Source organism: Lissotriton helveticus, chromosome 4_1, assembly GCF_964261635.1.
Source record: "Lissotriton helveticus chromosome 4_1, aLisHel1.1, whole genome shotgun sequence".
NCBI classification, from domain to species: domain Eukaryota; kingdom Metazoa; phylum Chordata; class Amphibia; order Caudata; family Salamandridae; genus Lissotriton; species Lissotriton helveticus.
In genome coordinates, this window is record NC_136063.1 from 1,046,651,800 (window position 1) to 1,046,667,517 (window position 15,718).

The window sequence follows — 15,718 nt, forward strand, 5'->3', positions numbered from 1 at the left end:
ATGCAATGACATTACAAACCTTGCGGTGATTGTTAAAGCCTCTGACGTTCTACGTCAGGGCTCTGAGCATATGCTCATCAGCCTTAGTCATCACAAGGTAATCTGGGGATCTAAGATGTGCCTAGCTATCTTTGTGATGTACGGTCTTGTCACTTTCCTATCCTCAGATTTCTCTATTTCTGCCCAAGGAACAGTAGAATGTGAAAATCGGGAACACTCACTCTGTGGGAGGGGAGGAGATGTGAAGTATGTATAGGATGCTGTGTCAAAGTAGAATCTCCTCTTTGAGCAGTGGATCAGAACACGCCATTTTCGTTTTGAGATAATCTAAAAACTACCCCCAACATAAGAGCTTACAGGGCCATGTACGGTGTCTAAGGCACTTCTTAAGTTTACTGAGCATGATGGGATCCAAGTGGGTTTTGTATCAATTATTGTTATATCCCATAAGCAAGGAAGGTGAAAGGGAAACAGTCACAGGCTTCATGGGTGCTGGTATTTTCTAATGATGACACACAGGTGATCCAGTCAAAGCTTTTCAACGCATCAGCATGAAAAGCAGTTGGTGAATTCCTAACCTTACAAGTACACTTCAGAAAGGTCGAGTACTTGACCTCCATTCCTACATCTCTAGTCAAGGGGAGAAGCAGAGGGAAGGTGGTCTTCCACTGCTGCCTGCCCCGACATCCCCCAATTTGGCCATATTCCTATGGAGGTCTTTTATCACATTTGGCTAATATCAAATCATTCCAGTAGAGGGCTGCAGGGTTTTATCTCAGACTACTGGCCTCCTACCTGTGCAGAGTGCATTTTTCGCACTCCGCCCATTATACAACTGCCTAGCACTGTGTTTTAGTGCGAAAGCTGAACTCGAGCCTGTGTTTCAGTAGTATCCGTTTGGCAAAGGTTGAGTTTAGGTCATTGTAGGAAGGTGGAATCTTACTGCATGGTTACCCCCACTTTTTCCCTGGTGTTTTGCTGGTTTTTGACTTAGTTGGACTGGGATCCTGCTATTCAGGGCCCCAGTCTATCTGCTTTCTCTGTAAAATGGACTCCATGTACTTTAGGTACATACCAGATTGGTTACTGGGTCCCCCTTGTGAGCCCCTGTATATGGTACCTTAGGAACCCAGGGCATAGGTGCACCCTAGGTCTACCAAGGGGCTGCAGCCTGTATTGTGTCACCCCTGGTTAGCCTTCGAAACTGCCACCACAGGTCTACAATTGCAGCCTGGATAAGGTGGTGTAATCACCCCTTACATAGATATAGTATACCTATATCTATACATCTATATATTATATATATTACATATATATATATATATACACACATATATATATATATATATACACACACATACATATTAACCTATAAGTCACTCCTATGGCAGGCCCTGACAATCCTGGAGACAGAGTGCTTGGTTTTGTGTGAGAGGGTGCCCTAACATGAGCTGAGCCCCACTGCAGCTTTCAGAACCATCTCATCACAGCTGTTCTATGATATAGCCATACCATATACTCTTAAGTGCATTATAATCCTCGCGGTTAATGCTAACTTTGGTTTGGCTTTATCAAAGCATGTTCTGTAAGGTGTCAAACACTTTGGAATACTACCCCCCTGCCAGTTCTGGCGGCGGGGTAGCATTCCACCCTTCTAGAGGGAGAAGACATGTAGTTACTGGTAAACCCGGTTAACATTAAACAGAGCCCCAGCATCACAAAATGGATGCTACTCCCACAGACACGAGTATGCCCTCCTGCTGCTGGACAAAACTCTGGCAGGGGAGGCCTGGACAATAGGTTTCCTGTCCAGGGAGGTGCTGGCACCTCCCCAGACAGGCTTTAGTGTATTGGGGCAGTGTGGGTTGGTTTCAGTGAATGCTTTTCAGATACTGCCTGGGGCACACTAGGTGCTCTATGCATTTCCAAGTTCCACCCTTCTAGAGGGAGAAGACATGTAGTTACTGGTAAACCTGGTTAACGTTAAACAGAGCCCCAGCATCACAAAATGGAAGCTGCTCCCACAGACACGAGTATGCCCTCCTGCTGCTGGACAAAACTCTGGCAGGGGAGGCCTGGACAATAGGTTTCCTGTCCAGGGAGGTGCTGGCACCTCCCCAGACAGGCTTTAGTGTATTGGGGCAGGGTGGGTTGGTTTCAGTGAATGCTTTTCAGATACTGCCTGGGGCACACTAGGTGCTCCATGCATTTCCCAGTTCAAACTGGTTGCTGGGGCGCTCTGCCCCAGCTCTGGCGTGAAACTGTACAAAGGGTAAGGGGTGTAACCACCCCCAACCCTCGCCCTCCCCTAGGTGGGACCCTAGAGTTAGTCCAACCCCTAAGCTTAGTATAAGTATAGGAACCCAGTCACTAGGATTTTAGATTACCCTGGACGAAACTCTGCAACATATATCTTGGACCTTCGACATTCCATATCTACTGGAAGATGGAAGAAATCTCCCTTGTGGTCAAAGAGTGACCACCCTGTTCAAACAGGCACTAACTGCATCTTTGCCGGTCTGCATTCTCGAGGCTCCCACCGGATCCCGAAGAATCTGCGACACAGGACATGGACTTCCAGACATCTCTGACGCTGACCCGAGCTCCCAGCAAAGCTGAGACCCGTAGCCGACACGAGAGACGTGGGACCGGAACTCCTGGACATCCTTCATTTTGCAAGCTGAGCCTACTTCCCAAGGTATCCCGAAGTTGTGCATTGGGGTTTTTGAAGCCCCTGCCCCGAGCACCTTTTGTACCGAAGCTCAGAGGCCCACACTCCACGAGTGTCCCGTGGACCCGCTTTGTGCATTTCAGCTCGACGCGTCTTCGCGGTTCCTAGTCCGTTGGCTTGTGAGCCCCCACGAAGACCAATCCTTGATTTGATTTGCTTTCTTGGTTGCTCCAGGCTTGCTCCAACTTCCCACCAAAAGAGAAGTTCCTCAGACCTTGCTGGTCTGCACCGAAGCCAATCTCGACATCTCGATTGCGTTTGCCAAGGCTTGTTGGGTCCAATTCAGATACCGACACCGCAGTCAACTAGATCCTTCGTGGGACAGCTCAAATCCAGCTCCTGGTTGTCCTCGACGCCTCCTCGACCCCGTGGCTGAAGAGACAAGCTTCAACTCTTTGACCTGAAATCACCCGACATTGGCTGGCATCTTCCCATTGCCATCCTGGTCACTGGCAAGTGACCAAGACTCTGTCCCTTCTGCTTTCAGGTTCTTCAGATCTTCAATCCACCCTTGGATCCACCCGGACACTTTTCCTCTGGTCGCCTGCAGCACTTCTTCGCAGTTCTCCATTGGAATCGGCGATGAAACCCAACACCAAAAGACACCTATGCACCCGGCTTCCCTGGGTGAGGTAACAGGAGTACTCCGGTGCTCCCGTGGGTCTTGACTCTTGAAGTGTTCTAGTCTAAAAGGGTTCCATCGTAGTTAACCTAGAAGTGTCCTTAAACTGTAAATTTGTAACTTGTTTGTTCTCCATGGAAAGTCAATGGTAACCCGCAGCTGTGTTTACACACTGCACGCGTCTCCCGTGGGCCTCCTGCATCCTAACCTTTGGTGGTTCTAGGTAGCCCCAGCGATTCCACAGGCCCTAGGTCTGCTTTCTATTCCACACGTGGTTCTTATACTACTATTTTAGTATATGGTTTGTGAGGCCCCTAGGGCATAACGTATACTATGCTACTTATCATATGCTAATTAAGTTCCTTGTATTGTACTTTTACCTTTGACCTCATAAAGAGTCCAGAGGGGTTGTATTTAGAATAAATACATATTTATTTGATATATACCTTGTGTGGTGTGCTTTCATTTGATCATTCAAGAGATTATAAATGGTAAAACAACTTGCTTAACTCGCCTCTAAGTCTTAGCCTGAAGGCTTCTCTCCACAGCTACCACTAGGATAGCTTTCTATAAGGTTGACTTTACAACCTTCCATCAATACGAGTCGTTTGGACTGGTGCAAAGTGCCCACTAGAATAGTGGACATCATATACCAGGCAAACCTCTCACATTGGTGTGCAGCGTGTGGGATTACAGCTTGCATTGTTTGTACCAAATAATCTTGAGACTATCATTTGAAAAATCACATTAAGGTACCAGTAGGGTACATACAAATCAAGACTTATAATACATAAGTTCTACCGAACTTAGAAGTTGTAGGTGTTAATGGCTTAGCACACCCTGACTACAACTTCTAGAGAGGTTCTAGTAGGAAACCAAGTAGTGTAGGTAGGTGCACACACCACACCTCACTAGTCATGGCTTTAAAGGCAGGGCCTAGTATGCCTCTGCAAGATGACAGCCTAGTACTGCCAACTAAGTATGACACATTCTCTTTCCAAGAGTTAAGAGGTTTGTGTACCATAAGAAAATTAAAGCAAGGACACATTCCCACCACCTAACACCCGATAGATATCTTAGTGGCAGATGACTTAGCAAAAACATCAGATCCAGATACCCAAGGTAGTAGGGATGGGGGCCATCCATCATCAGAAGATCCTAGTGGGGTTCCTCACCAGGACTCTGAAGATGATGATGATGCAGATCAGGTTGTGGTAAATGAACCTGACCTGGGAGACACAGGGCTACCTGGAGATGGAGAGGGCTAATCTAGACCTCCGACCATTCCCCCACATAGACCTAATGGTGAATCTAGAAGGGTGAGATCACCTTCAGTGGAATCTAACCATTCTAGTTCAGAAGTAGGGTCCTCTGCCTCTGCTCATAGGAGAAGAAGTTCTCCTGAGAAGAGGGAACATGAATCTAGGATGAGAGAAGCCAAACTCAGGATCAGGAGGCAAGAGATTACCTTAGAAAATGAGACCCTAGACCTTGAGAGAGAGAGAAAATTGATGGGACGAGAGTCCCATGGTGGCAGCAAGATCCTTAGTGGTAGGGATAGGTCTTATAACCATAGAAACCTAAGCAAGATTCCCCCCCCCCTATCAGTCAAATGGATTACTGCTTTTCACAGGGCCTGCAAAGTACAGCAGGTACCCCAGAATCAGTGGGCAGCAATCTTGTGGCTCTCCTTTGCAGACAAAGGTAGAGACAAGCTCCACACTGTAAGAGAAGAGGATGCTAACAATTACAAAGTCATGAAGAGTGCTCTGATAGATGGGTTTGGCTTAACCACTGAGCAGTATAGGTTGCAGTTAAGAGACACCCAAAAGACACAGACTCAGGACTGGACTGATTTTGTAGATTGTGCTACTAAGGCTCTGGGAGGATGGTTACTGGGCAGCAAAGTACAATACTTTACATGATTGTATAATTGGATTATGAGGGAGCAGACCCTAAATAATTGTCAGAACCAACTTTTATACCTGCACCTGGTGGACTCTGATCTGACCTCTCCCCAAGAATTGGGAAAGAAGGCAGACAAATGGGTCAGAACCAGGGTTTGGCCTAAACATCAGGGTGGTGACCAGAAGAAAGATTCCACCAAACCACAAGAGAAAGGTGGGGATAAATCTAAAGATAAACCCACAACAGGGCCCAAAGATTCTCTGAAGAGGGTGGGTCCCAAACTCCTTCCTCTACTATCAAGAAACCTTATTGCCATGTTTGTAAGACACCTGGCCACTGGAAAACTGACAGCAGTTGCCCAAAAGCCAGCAATAAGGAACATATTCCTCCAAGTAATACACGAGCACCTCCTGTTACTATCAGTAGTAATCCCCCAGGTTGTGGGAGTGCCCCCAAAAATTTGGTTGGGTTTTCTTGGGGAACTCAGGTGGACTCTGGCCTAACCAGGTCCCCTACTACAGCAACTCTAGTCTGGGATGGTGGCATGGGTTTTGCCAACTTCACTGCTTGTCCCAATACCTTGGGCAAGTACAAACAGGAGCCCCACCTCAATGGTCAGACAGCTGTGGCCTATAGGGACACAGGGGCTAATATCACCATGGTGACTGAGAAACTAGTGCTCCCAGAACAGCTTTTACCAGGGTTTACTTACCAGGTGACCAACATTGATGGAGTGAAGTCAGATCATACCATGGCTGTAATAAATCTCAGCTGGGGATGAGTCACTGGCCCAAAGAGAGTGGCAGTGTCCCCAAACTTGCCTGTAGATTGTTTACTAGGCAATAATCTAGAACTCTCAGCCTGGGCTGAGGTAGAAGAAGAGGCCCATTCCACAATGATAGGCCTTCCTGAAAAGGTTAGTGGGGCTGTGAGGGCCGCAGCCCAAACCCAGACAGATTTTAGTGTTGTGAAGCCTGAAACAATGGATCATTCCACTCAGACAGGGAGCATTGGGGAGGAAGAAAAGTCTCCCTCCCACCATACTTTAGGTGAGGGTCAGCCCCCTCAGGGAACTGACCCTACCCCTTGTGAAGTTACTGCCCCAGAGGTAGTCAGGCCTGGCCTGGCAGAGCCCCTGATGTCAGTGGACCCTTCCAAGGTGGAACCCAGTCTGGAGCAGGTAACCTGCCCCTCTCTACCCTGCCTCAGTCAGCACAGGGCTGCAGGGGTCAGGGAGGTCAGTGGACCCCCGATGGGCCCCTGTCCAGAGGAACCCCCCCATCAGCAGATTAGGGGCACCCAGTCTAGTAGCCCTAGTCAGGTGAACATTCCTCAACCCTCTGAGGGATCTCCCTTACCCTTGTGTAGGAACCTCCCCCAGATAGACTCTGTTGGCCAAAGGCAAACCTGGGACCCAGTGGTTCCAAACCTCCCCTGTCCCTCCAGTGTCCCGCCAAAGGATGACCTTGAGAGCACAGTGCAACTCAGTCATGGAAAGAAAGGCATTCATGGTGGACAGTGATTTGAGGGCGCTGAGCCCAACCTTAGTAGGGCATCACTTCAATACTCAATCCCAACACCAGCCTTTTACTTTACCAAAAAACCCCACAGGAAGCAATTCCCAATGGTGGATACCCTCTGATACCCATAGGGTGAGGGATTGCTTAGTGGAACATAAGACAGGGGCTAGTGCAGGTACTTCCTTATACGGCCATTTACTCAATATAGGCTCAACTGGGCAAGGTTAGCCTTATCTCCTTTCATTTGTGGGGGGGGGGGTGTAGGAAGGTGGAATCTTACTGCATGGTTACCCCCACGTTTTGCCTGGTGTTTTGTTGGTTTTCAATTAGTTGGACTGGGATCCTGCTATTCAGGACCCCAGACTATCTGCTTTCTCTATAAAATGGACTCCATTTACTTTAGGTACATACCAGATTGGGGACTGGGTCACCTGTGTGAGCTCCTGTATATGATACCTTAGGTACCCAGGGCATAGGTGCACCCTAGGCCTACCAGGGGCTGCAGCATGTATTGTGCCACCCCTTGTTAGCCTTCCAAACTGACACCACAGGTCTGCAATTGCAGCCTGGGTAAGGTGGTGTAATCACCCCTTACTGAGATATAGTATACCTATATCTATATTTATATCTATATATCTATATATATTACCAACTGGCGGTCGCCAGTAGGTAGTTATAGTTAGGACCTAGTTTCCATAGGAAATCCACAACATTCTATTTGGAATAACTTTGGCGCTGGTGGACAAATCTTCGTGAATTTCTCCAAGAAAATGGCCTTCTCGGTTCCGCTCCTTCCCCGAATGTTTGGGGGCGATTCGTCAAGTGGGGGCCGAGAAAAAATGGGGGTCCCAAAACGGGTTTTCCCCGTGCAATTTTCCATAGGGACCTTTAGCCAGGGCTACAGCCCGAACGGCTGAACAGAATTGCACGAAATTTGGCAGAGAGGTAGAGTTCTGTTCGCAGATTGTGCGTTTTGTTAAATAGTGTAAATCTGTTGAGTAGTTTCTGAGAAAATTGCAAGTAAAATCATAGCGATATCTAGAGACGGAGATCAGCACGCGTTCGGAAATCTGTTCAATTACGAGCGCGAGCTGCATGCTGATTGGCTGTGAACTGTCTGTCAACACTCGAAACCAGGAAGTGTTGGCGGCCATCTTGTGCCTCGCTAGAACCAAGTCACGAGAAAACAGTAAAACAAAGTTGAGAAATAAGGGAAGGGGGAAGGCTAGAAACATTCTGCCCCTCTAGGCTTGTTCAGGGGGTCGTACATGGATGTTTAGGCTCTATTTATTAAAGGAAAATCGCGGCGTACGCGTATGGAAATACGTACCATTACGAGCAAGAGCTGCATGCTGATTGGCTGTCAATACTCCAAACCAGGAAGTGTTGGCAGCCATCTTGTTTGTCGGGAGAGCAGAGTCACAAGAAAACAGTAAAACAAAGTTGAGAAATAAGGAAAGGGGGCAGGGTAAAAACATTCTGACCCTATAGTCTTGGTCAGGGGGTGGTACATGGATCTTTAGGCTCAATTATTATTATTTTTTTTTAATAAAAAATGGCTGGGTACTCGTGCAGTACTTGTACGCGGTGGAAAAAAAAACTAGTAGTCCGTTTTATTCATTAGGTTCTGGGGGGGCAAATTACGGGGGCAATTTTTTTGCATAATGGGGGCTTGTAAGGTGCCCCGAGCACTGGGGAACGGTCCCACTCCCCGCAGTCTCGGTGAGCGGCACCCCTCGGGTCTTTTTTAAAAAAAACAATGTTTGGAGCTCTCTCTCTCTCCCCGTACATGTCGCGGGGAACGCCACCTTTCTGGGGCAGTGATTTGTAAAATGGCCTTCCAGCTCGGGTACCTGCATTGTCTGGAGTTTTTTATTGATGTTGGGAGGGTGGGCTTGATACTACGTCCTTGTGAATTCCCATAGAAGCCTATGTGCTGGTGTTAACATGGGCTTCTATGGGGAATAACAAGGCGGTATTATCAAACTCATTATTGCCGTTTTATCGGCAGTTTCCTGCCAATAAAACAGCGATAATTTTAACACTCCTTGAGAATATGCACCTAAGTTTACTGGTCACAAAAAGAGCAATGGGCCATATTATCAACAAAAGGAGATACATTATCGTCGCTTTTATCGGCAGGAAACTGCCGATAAAGCGGCGATAATGGGCTTGATATTATGCCCTTGTGAATAACCCTAGCAGCCCAGGTTAACACCAGAACCTGGGCTGCTATGGGAAGTTACAAGGGCCTATTATCAAGCACATTATCGCCGCTTTATCAGCAGTTTCCTGTCGATAAAAGCGGCGATAATGTATCGCCTTTTGTTGATAATATGCTCCTTTATTTCTATGTTAGTATGTAAAGCTTTCCTTTTTTTCGTGTAGCAGTTGTACTCTCTACGCATGCGCCATGTATAAATAAGGGGGTTTACCCAAACATAGTCACTGGGACCTGGGTTATATAAGTACTAAGAGGAAGGGGTCCCAGCGTGAGTGTGATGTAATGTGAACAATTCAAAAAATTATTTACACAAACAATAAATGCATCCACATTGTTTTATTCACAATGGGACTAGGTATACTGAATATACTAGACAACTGATCAATAATTTTAAACGGTTGAACAGTGCCCCAGGGAGGGAAAGGGAGGTGATCGGGTGAGGATATTGTGATGGAAGGGAATTAGTGACAGTAAAATCAGCCTGTTAACAAAACTGTATTGGCGAGTTACATACAAAACAAAGGACCGTTGGTTCGAAGCTTAAATCAAAAGATATCATACTTCACATAATACAATAAATGTAAAGATAGTGGCGTGAAGTTGACGACCAAACAGGTTATTGTCGACGTTTCGATACTCAAATGTTCGCCGGGATTAGTCGTGCTCTTGCTGTGGGGTCTTCATCAGGACAAAAAGAGGGGCAGGCAACCTGATTAGTGTATATAAAATAGAGAAGAGTTATAATTATTAGTGGTGGGATATACCTCATATTATGTAATCAAGACCAATAAAAGCACACATAGCTAAACCAGAGAGTGTAACGTTACGGTAATTTGAAATCCTTAACTAGGCAAGTGTAACCATTTGGTACTACCTGCATGGGGAGATTCTTAGATAAGTAGGGACAGTTATTTTTAGGAGTAGATCAAAACCGTCATCGTAGATTTAAAAATTCAGAGTATATCGGATCGGTCAAATCGAGCGTTTAAAGCTGAGAATTGGCCCGGGGCGGTGACTGTGGCATTATCTAAAACAAGATGCTTCAACCACCAATTGATAGGGAATGCGTCATTGTCAATAGTCGCGGTTTACCTTGATTGGTAAATAAATTGTCACGAGGTCACAGACTGTGGATATCGCAGGGGATCACTCCGCGTGGTGCGTGTCTTTAATAGAACACGAGGAGTAATTGATACAAAAGCTTGTTAAGCTATAGTAATCATTTGAATGCGAAAATATAGAGCTTGCTTACCCAGTTAAAAAAATAGATATGGCACGAGTTCAATAGTGTAGTTCTGGGAAGTTCGTACAGTAATATCTGCAAACGAATAAGGGAACTGGTCACTCTAAGATGCTGTCATAACAAAATAACAGGACATGCACCGCATTGGGAGCTCCGTCCAAAAGCTTACCCAGAGTTGAGGGATGTCGGAACTCGGGTCTGCGGGTATAATCACTCCGTGATGCCTGTGGGACAATATGTAGGGGGATCATTAATACCGCCCGTTGTCATGAGAGACCTGAGTAAGAATAGTTACAAACAGGTTGCAAAGACTAAGACAAACTTACGTAACGCCGATTGAATCTGGCAGAGGACGCCGCTCTTACTCGCAATGGCGAGCCGAGTTTCCTGATTCTGATATTACTATGGTAACCATACCACGTGATTCGGGACTGGCGTGTAGAGGTGGAAAAAAGACCCGCGTTGATTATTAAAAGCCATGGTCCTCGATTAATCTCATTGGTAATATTATTGTTGGTATCAGTGCAAGCATGATAATTAGATTGCAGTTAGTATAAATAGACATTGATAATTATTAGCTTTGCACCTTAGAAGTATACTCGATGTTCATTATCATGATGGTACACAATGCAACAATAATCACAAATATTAAATAAAACATATGATATTGGTCAGCCAGACCACTGTATGTAAGAGTGGTTGGGACATAAATACCTCATACCTGTCAAACGATGGTAATGATGTTAAATGAAACAACATTAATGTTAGACTATCTTTGTGAGCGCTTCGCTTGTTGGACGCCATCTTGCGATTGCACAGGTCATTTCACAAATAGCTTGGGAGTCTCACATGCCCTCGGTTATTTTTAAACGACCGCCTAATTATGTGGGGTGCATCCTCATCCATTTTTGTGTGTGTATTAACCCTTGACCATGTTGTTGCAGGTCCGTTTGAAACCCACATGGTGATTTTCAATAAAAGGGGTGATCATAAATAAATCGTGTGTGGTGGCGTTCGTTTTTTTCCTTTGGTAAGTGCTAATTTTTACCATTTTGCTATTATTACCATGATGCCATACAGATTTGCAAGAGGTGTTTATTTGCTCGATTTCTGTTTGCAGCGTTTAGTGCTGCTGCTTTATAGTAGCAAAACTCAATAAATAAATATTGTCCACGGTAGATAAAATGAGAATTTTTTTGCTGCCCTCAAAAATCACTGACAGACATATAAAAAACTGAAGAAAAGCACTGCTTGAAAGTATGTTCAGTGCACAAAGTTATTCTTTATTTTAGAGCTGGTTGAAGAGAGCCCTATCTGAGGGTGAACTAGAACAATGTGAATAAAGGAACGTGAAACAGGGTCAAACAGTGACAAAAGCTGTGCTACTGTGTGTATGTGTGCGTGTCTGCGTACATGTATGTGGCTGTCCCTCTCCATCTGTGGTACAGGTGCATTGAAGTCTGTCGGGTTACTCCAAATGATGCACCAATGCATTTATTTTTTGTGTCGTAATTTTTTATTAAGACAACATTTTACAACATGGGAACTGTGCAGTAGAGTGGGGAGGGGAAGCATTGGAGTGGTATATATATCGTCATTAGAGTCTGTGCTACCAGACTTTTGACTCGGTGCAATGCGCCGGACCCCTGGTGGCAGACCCAAAGTGGTAAACAACAAGCAATCCTCCTTGCATCATTGGTGGTAGGCCCCTGGGCCGTGGCTCCTCTGAAAGAGGTTGTGGGTCTGAGAAGGCCACTGCACGTGGGGAGGGAGGGGGACCTGTGTCGTAGAGCTAGTGTCACAGTAGAGGAGTGGGGTGCAGCCGAGATGCAGCGTGGTCTCACGGGTCAGACCGGGGGCGTCATGTGCGACCGTCTTGGGGCGTACGGTGTCTCTGGTAGTACGGTGGGCCATGGGTGTGCGATGGTGCATGCCTGTAGCGGGGAGGGTAGAAAGGGGCAGGAGGCGCGTTTTAGTTCTTTCGGGTTTTATTTGCTGATACAAGAAATCAGTACAAGTTTTCCTGACAGGAGCCCTTCTCGGGGATCGACTTCGCTCTGCTCGGCGTCTTCTCCAGGTTCCCTCCTCCGGATGGGGCTCCGTCGCGTCTCTTCCTGGTCCGTCTCCGTCTTGGTGGTCCACTCCGCCTCGGTAGAAGACACAAGAGAGGGCGTATCAGTTCATTGTTTATCTCCCAACACAGTCAGAAGGGGAAGGGGGTGAGCGGGCACCAACGGTGACTATTTGCAGCAAGTGAGGGAGTGGGGAAGTGCAGGAAGGGTACTACGGGGAACGAAGGGAATCAGTTTACTCTACAGACCCGCCTCTTCTCCTAACCCAGCCCGTGATGCGATTACGTACCTCGGAGAGCCACTCACCTCCTGGCGTGTGGCTGGGTGGCTCGTGTTGCCGTTGGCCTCCAGGCTCCCTCGCCGCCGACGGGTCTCTCCGCGCCTCCTCCTCCGTAGATGGTGTACCGGGTTCTCTGCTCGCCTCTCTTGCTTCGTTCCTCTCGCTCCACGCCGCTCCTCTCCACTCGCTGTCCTCTCCTCCGGTGTACAAGCACACCTGACTGCATTCACCTGACTGATTTAAGGCATGTTGTGGCTCCTCCTCTTCACTAGTCCGCTTCCAGTTAAAGGGCCAGTCATGGTCCTCTTCGGCATCACAGCTGTATCGTTCTTCGGGCACTGTCCAGACCTGTGGTGGGGAAGGCTGTAAAGACAGGAGGGGGTGTCACATGGTGAATACCCACACGAGGTGGCAGCGTTCGTCGGGGTAACCTGTGTCATGCCTCCCCCGTTACAATGCCCATGCACGGGAAGTCCACACGTCTGTGTGTTCGGTGGGGGGGTAGCGGAAGGGGGGATGGGGGAGATGGGACAGAAGGGGGGAGAGCGGGCTAGAGGCTGGGAGGGAGGTGGTACCAAAAGGGAGGGGGAATGGTATCCACAATAGTAAAGGGATGCAGGAGGGGGGCTGTGTGAGATGGGTTAGGAGAAAAGGTGGTTTGTGAGCGTACCGTAGAGCCCCAACATCACGCCTCTTTTCCGGCCCCACGTGTACAAGTATTCCACCACTGACAAGGATTGAAGAGACCAATGAGGGAGTGGGCACACCACATTTGCCATCTCCCTTCAGTCCTGGGATATCATTTTTCAATCTTATGGTCAAAGCTGCCTGATTAGCCTGGTTCACACGTAATTAGATGCTCCAGTCCACTTTTTTCTTTGCTACAATTTCCAGAATGCATAGGGAAACAAGGGGCGTATTTTAGTAGGCACGTGAGCCAATCGTCTGTTACGTTTAATCAGCTGCTTGGCTTTCACTTCCAGTTTCTTCCTCCCACTTGCTCAGCACGCTGCATGCTGCTCCAGGCTCACGGAGCACGCACAGCAGCGGTGTCCAGGCCGTTCCAGGTACGTTCCACCCGGTCACCGGGGCCGTGCTCTTCTGCTGCCCCCGACCTCCTGCCTCCCACTGGCAGAATTACAACAGGTGAGAGCGAGACGGAGAGTGTGGCCTAAAACGCAGGAGGGAAAGCGAAAGCTGGAGGGGAGGGGGTGTTTGTTTTTGTATGGGTGTGTGAAACGCTGTTTTCAATTGCAGTACAGCTTCACAAAGAACCTAAGCACAACTCTACAAACACCAAAAGCTTAAGCAGCAGCAGGCAGGTCACGTATAACTAATGAGTTATTTGTTTATAGCTAACAAACTGCAACCTACAGCAGCAGACTACGCATACTGAAATGAACAATTTGCTGAAAACCAACAAATGTATAGTGTACGAGCAGCAGCAGAGTAGGCACGATTTGTTATATCACGTAAAAATAAATGTCAAATGAAGCTTCTACCACATGGCGCCAGTGAGACGCCCACCCACGAAACAGAAAGTAATTATCTCGGCATGCCGCCAGGCGCCCCACATGCTGCTGAGTGCTAGCAAGTCTTCCGGAGCGCGGCGGGTTCACACTGTTGACTCAACCCTAATGAACGCGCAGAAGCTGTACACACTTTGTGGCAAGCATGTCTTACAAGCGCGTCCACAGACCACAATCTGCTCGTGCACCGGTCTGTACCACTTGGGAAGCAAGTCAGTAACACTAGAACTCGCTGGCGACAGCGCTTTCGCGCTGCATCACCAGCAGAGACCTAAAAAGCAAAATGCTAATTAATATACACTGCCTGCCCACCACTCCTGTGAGCAGGTTATAGCATTCCGCTGCGCGTAAATGAAGGTCATAAAATGGTGTAAGTGCCCTTGAAAGTAACAGTAATTAGTGCTTAGATCCTGTGTGTATTAATATACAACACTTGACATCACTATTTTGAGAAAGCAAGGTATGAACAAGAGTATACAATGGGGGTGTAAACGTTCCTCTTTAGTGAATCTTTTATCCTACAATTAAAGAGCGCGTGAAACCCTGGTCTAATCCGTAATAGCTACCCCATGCACAATCTCTCCTGTAGTCTTTAGTTTAAGAATTAAAAAGCGCGCAAAACCTTGGCCCAGTCTTTATTACCTACCTTTTCAAATATGACTCCATTTTGATGAGCGCATCCATCCTTTACGCAATCTTTATGCAATCCTTGACGGCTTAAATTACTTTTATTTACAGAAATTTATATTTTTCAAAGAGATGCCTTCTAATGGACTTGAAGCATCGAAGTATTACTGTATGATTTAATCATTGTCACAAGTTTCAAGACATCGCTCTTGGACTTTCCCTACTTACCAAGGTATGTTCCATTTGATGCTGGCATATTTTATCGTATCACCACCAGTGCGTGTTCTAAGCATTCACATACTTTATTGTTTAACTCTAGGTGATTGACGACAAAGTGCTTTCACCACACTTGATCAGTTGGGATCCTAATTATGAGGTATGATCATTTGACATTCGTGTTTCTTTGATCATGGTTCTGCCTGGCTGAGCTCAGACTAACTAGGCCCTCCCTTCCCCCCCTCTCCTTTCTTAAATAAGGGTACCATCTCTCCCACCTACTTCATAAACAGCATGGCGCCATGAATTTCTGTTATCAAAATCCATTAACACGTATGGATTGTGTGAGTTTATTGGCACATCTGCCCGGTTTTCTTTTACTAGTACCCTGTGGAACATGTTCTCATTTGAATTCTTTCCCCTCTAGGTTGTCTGACCTCCTGCTCCACTGTCCTGAAGAAGACCCACCATGACATTATCCCAGTTTTGCGGTTATTAGGGTTGAAACGTCGACGGATACATCTGTCCAAACATCTTTAGATCTCGTTGTCCCATAATCATTAAGCAATTCTTTCGTTTGGGCTAGAGATACTGGAAACATGTATTGTTTGGACCTGTAAAATGTCTTCCTTTTCCATGCAAAATCTCTTCACGTCCATGTACATACACTCAGTCACCATCCTTCACATGGGCACTCTACTCACTGTAAATGTATGTCACTTGCCCTGTTTCGCCTTTTGAATAAT

General features: G+C 46.8%; 2 long non-coding RNA genes across 2 annotated transcripts in view; both read right to left on the bottom strand.

The window, feature by feature from the left end:
* Positions 1 to 15,718, bottom strand: part of LOC144828971 (uncharacterized) — a 43,462-nt gene that overhangs the window by 13,590 nt on the left and 14,154 nt on the right. The window lies entirely within an intron of this gene.
* LOC144827425 (uncharacterized) lies at positions 9,679 to 10,472 on the bottom strand. The gene is made up of 3 exons (XR_013610182.1): positions 10,418 to 10,472; positions 10,258 to 10,323; positions 9,679 to 9,714 (listed from the first exon to the last, which is right to left on the bottom strand). It is a non-coding gene; the product is annotated as an uncharacterized LOC144827425 (long non-coding RNA).